General features: G+C 40.3%; 1 pseudogene; it reads right to left on the bottom strand.

Moving 5' to 3' along the window:
- Positions 1 to 800: 800 nt before the first annotated feature.
- Positions 801 to 1,732, bottom strand: LOC129536886 (heterogeneous nuclear ribonucleoprotein A1-like; annotated as a pseudogene).
- Between the last annotated feature and the right edge of the window lie 3,154 nt (positions 1,733 to 4,886).

The following is a 4,886-nucleotide window of genomic DNA, read 5'->3' as shown; positions in this document are numbered from 1 at the left end:
AACTTTATTTTAGGGGGCTCCAAAATCATTGCAGATGGTGATTGCAGCCATGAAATTAAAAGATGCTTGCTCCTTGGAAGGAAAGTTATGACCAACCTAGACAGCATATTAAAAAGCAGAGACATTACTTTGCCAACAAAGGTCCATCTAGTCAAGGCTATGGTTTTTCCAGTAGTCATGTATGGATGTGAGAGTTGGACTATAAAGAAAGCACTGAGCACTGAAGAATTGATGCTTTTGAACTGTGGTGTTAGAGAAGACTCTTGAGAGTCCCTTGGACTGCAAGGAGATCCAACCAGTCCATTCTAAAGGAGATCAATCCTGGATGTTCATTGGAAGGACTGATACTAAAGCTGAAACTGCAATACTTTGGCCACCTGAGGCAAACAGCTGTTTGATTTGAAAAGACCCTGATGCTGGGAAAGATTGAGGGCAGGAGGAGAAGGGGATGGCAGAGGTTGAGATGGTTGGATGGTATCACTGACTCAATACATATGAGTTTGAGTAAACTCTGGGAGTTGGTGATGAACAAGCAGGCCTGGCGTACTGAGGTTCGTGGGGTCAGAGAGTCAGACACAACTGACCAACTGAACCGAACTGAACTGATAGAGTTAGTCACAAATACAGTAGTTCTGGAATTTTTGCCCATACACGAGTGTTGTCTAAAACATGTCTTCTTTATAGCAGTTAGACCCTGCCACCACTGTGCTTGGCTGAGTTCACAAATTTGTTCTAACCTGTAGCTTGCCTGTCACTCCTCTGGCTCTCCTTTCCTGCTAAGCTTTGTTTCCTGGCAGTAATTAGAACCTTCTGCCACTGTGATAGCTACTGCTGCTGCTGGAACCATCATAGCCACCTTGGTTTCATGGTTTGGCAAAGTATTGGCCTCCACCACCATAGGAGCCAGAACTTCTGCCTCCAAAGTTTCCTCCTTTCGTGGAACCAAAATTTGAAGATTGATTGTTGTAACTGCCAAAATCATTGTCCAAAATTGCTTCCATTATTACCAAATCCATTATAGCCATCCCCACTGCCACTATATCCACCCCTCCACAGTTTCCACCAAAGCCACTTCAATCACTGAAGTTTCCTCCATGACCAAAGTTGTCATTCCCACCAAAACCATCTCCACGACCACCACCAAAGTTTCCAGGACCACATCCACCTCTTTGGCTGGACGAAGCACTAGCCATCTCTTCCTTACATAGGGCTTTTCTAACTTCACATTTGTGGCCCTTCACAGTGTTGTATTTATGAATGACAATCTTGTCTATACAGTCATGGTCATCAAAGGTTACAAAAGCAAAGTCTTGCTTTTTGCCACTACCTCGGTCAGTCACGATTTCAATCATTTCAGTTTTCCCATACTATTCAAAATAATCTCTCAAGTGAAGTTTATCAGTGTCTTCTTTAATGCCACCAGCAAAAATCTTTTTCACACTTATGTGGGTACCAGGTCTTTGAGAATCTTCTCTTGGGTTCCACAACTCTTGCATCCACCTTGTGTGGCCTCACCTTTTGGCCGTGTCCACCTCCTCCACAGTGGCATATCTGACAAACTGGAAGCCTCTGAAATGCTTGGTGTTTGGATGTCTCTTTACCACACAGTCTGTGAGCACTCCCCATTGCTCAGAATGGCTCCTCAGGCTCTCGTTGGTCGTGTCGAAGCTCTCTCCTCCAAGAAGAGTTTCTGCAGCTGTGTGGATTCCTTGGGAGACTCTGACTTAGACATGATTGCCGTGGAGCTGGGAAGACTTCAACAATGCTGACTCAGCTGCATCCAGGAGTAAGGTATACCTAACAAACGTATCTCTAAGAGAAAAAATGTTAGTCGCTTAGTCATGTCGGACTTTCCAGGAAAGAATACTGGAATGGGTTGCTACTCCCTTCCCCAGAGGAACTTTCCAACCCAGGGATCAAACCCTGGCCTGCCGCATTGCAGGCAGATTCTTTACCATCTAAGCCACCAGGGAAGCCAGTTTTTAAATCAGTATTTTTCAACATATAATGATAATGCACAGTGCACTTTTGTAATGTTTCACAGCATCCAAAATCAAGCACTTTAAAGTGTTTGGAACAAGCAGAACTTCTCAGAGAATAAAATATTTGAGGAAAACATCTTCTCTAATTACATTAAAGAAACAAGCAGGAATATGGTGCTAACTTCAATATTTCTCCCCCAAAGAAATTGAACTTGACTTCAGTTTTATTGGCAGACTTGATATGTGTGAGTTTATTCACCAGATCATTGATGTGAGCAATTATAGAGTAGACAAAAGTAATGAATACAGGGAGAGGTGGCAGTTGGGAAGTAGCAAACAGGACATTTTAGTCATTAAATCTGTATAGACTGTGTCAAGCTCTTCTCCCTGAATACCTCCAAGGACTTTACAACTGTTATCTATTAAATCCACCTGACCCTGATGCAAGAAGAATAATGGCATCACCACCTAGGTTTTGGAGTTAGAAAAAGAAATACCTCTAACAGAAAAAAAAGGAAGACTCCTCTTTACTAAATGAGCTAAGGACAGGGAAAAGCACAGAGCCTTGTTCCAAGGCAGTGGCCTCTAAACCTCAGTGTCAGCTAGGTAACTTCAAATACACCAGTCACAGGGAAGGAGAGAGATTTAGCTAACATTCACTCAACTTTTGATATTCTCAATTATCACATATAACACATTATCTTCTTTTATACCCCACAATATGTAACACATGGTAGGTACTCCATGTTTCGTGTGGGGTTTTTTTGCATTTTTAACACTTTCATTGAGGCATACATGACATATCATAAAATTCACCCATTTAAAATATGAAGAATGATTTTTAGTAAATTTATGTGCATGTATGCTCAGTCACTTCAGCCATGTCCGACTCTTTGCGACCCCATGAACTGCAGCCCGCCAACCTCTGCTGTCCATGGAATTCTCCAGGGAAGAATACTGGAGTGAGGTGCCATGCCCTTCTCCAGGGGATCTTCCCAACCCAGGGATTGAACTTTGCCTTCTGCAAGGAGGCAAATTCTTTTAACAATGAGCCACCAGGGAAGCCCAAATTTGTATAGTGACACACTATCACCACATTCCAGATTTAGAAACTTTCTACCATTCCCCAAATTCTATTCTGTCCCTTGTCAATTCCCTTTCCCTCCCCTGCTGCTGCTACTGCTGCTAAGTCGCTTCAGTCATATCCGACTCTGTGCAACCCCGTAGATGGAAGCCCACCAGGCTCCTCCGTTCCTGAGATTCTCCAGGCAAGAACACTGGAGTGGATTGCCATTTCCTTCTCCAATGCAGGAAAGTGAAAAGTGAAAGTGAAGCCGCTCAGTAGTGCTTGATTCATAGCAACCCCTCCCCTAGTCCCAAGCAAACACTGATCTTTGCATTTTCTAGACATTTCATATAAATTGAATAGTACACTATATAATATTTTGTGTCTGAATTCCTTCACTTTGTCTGTTCTTTAGGTTCATTCTTGATTTTGCATGGAATAGTCTTTTTTTTTTCATTTTTATTGTTGGATAGTATTTGATCATACGAATATGCCACATTGTATTTATTTCTTCACCAGTTGGTTAACCCTGGACTGTTTTCATTTTTCGTCCATTACAAATGAAATTCCTATGAACACTTGCATTACAATTCTCATGAACATATGTTATTTTTCTCTAGGATATATACCAAGGAATGAAATTACTAGGTCATGAGACAATCATAAACTTACCATTGTTTTCCAAGACAACTGTACCACTTCGCATTACCACAAGCAATGTATGCGGGTTCCAATTTCCGCACATTTTCTCCAACGTTTAGTATTTTCAATGATTTTTTATTATAGTTAATTTAGTGGGTATATGTTTAGCTGTATATTATTCTGTGTGCTTTATTGGTAGTTTTATGGACATATGATTAAGATACAATAAACTGAGTATGTTTAAAGTATATAACTTGTTAAGTTTTGACATATGTATACTACCATAAAATAATCATCACAATCAAGATAGCAAAGATATCCATCCCCAACAAAAGTTTAATTTTGCCCCCAGCTAATTCCTCCCTCACAGAGTACCATCTCTACTCTGTATCCAGGAAATCACTGACCTGTTTTCTGTGAGTTAGTTGCATTTCCTAGAATTTTGTATTTAAAAATTAATGTACATTTTCACCTGGCTAATATCATCCAGCATAATTACTTTGAGATTTATTTATGCTATTGAGTCTATCATAATTCAGTCTTCTTTACTGCTGAATAAAGTCCATTGTGGGGACTTTAGCTTACAAATTTACCAATTGAAAGGCATTTAAGGTTATTTTTACCCAATTTTTGGTTATTACAAATAAAGCTTCTATGCACATCAAGTCTAAAACTTTGTTCATATGTTTACATTTCTCAAGAGTGAACATCAATTCCTAGGTGTTGAATGGCTGGAATATAGCTGAATGCATATTTAACTCTTTAAGCAATTGCTAAATTGTTTTCCAAAGTGTTCTCACCCAAGGTGCTGGAATACTAGTTACTGCATTCTCACCAACACTTGGTAAAATCAATCTTTTTTAATTTAAAGCATTCCAGTAAGTGTGTAGTTATATATCACTGTGGTTTTATTCACATTTCTTAGTGACTACTGATGTTGGGCTTCCCTGTGGCTCAGTGGTAAAGAATCAACCTCTCAATGCAACAAACATGGGTTCGATCCCTGGATCAGACAATCCCCTGGAGAAGGAAATGGCCCCACACTCCAGTATTCTTGCCTGGGAAATCCCATGGACAGAGAAGCCTGGTGGGCTACAGTCCATTGGGTTGCAAGAGTCAAACATGACTTAGTGACTAAACAAACAAACAACAGTGATGTTGAACATCTTTTCATGTCCCTTTATGAGAAATATTTG

This window comes from Moschus berezovskii, chromosome 6, assembly GCF_049115385.1.
Source record: "Moschus berezovskii isolate FMDL1 chromosome 6, NW_MosBer_1.0, whole genome shotgun sequence".
Lineage (NCBI taxonomy): Eukaryota > Metazoa > Chordata > Mammalia > Artiodactyla > Moschidae > Moschus > Moschus berezovskii.
This window is presented reverse-complemented; position numbering and strand designations above follow the sequence as displayed.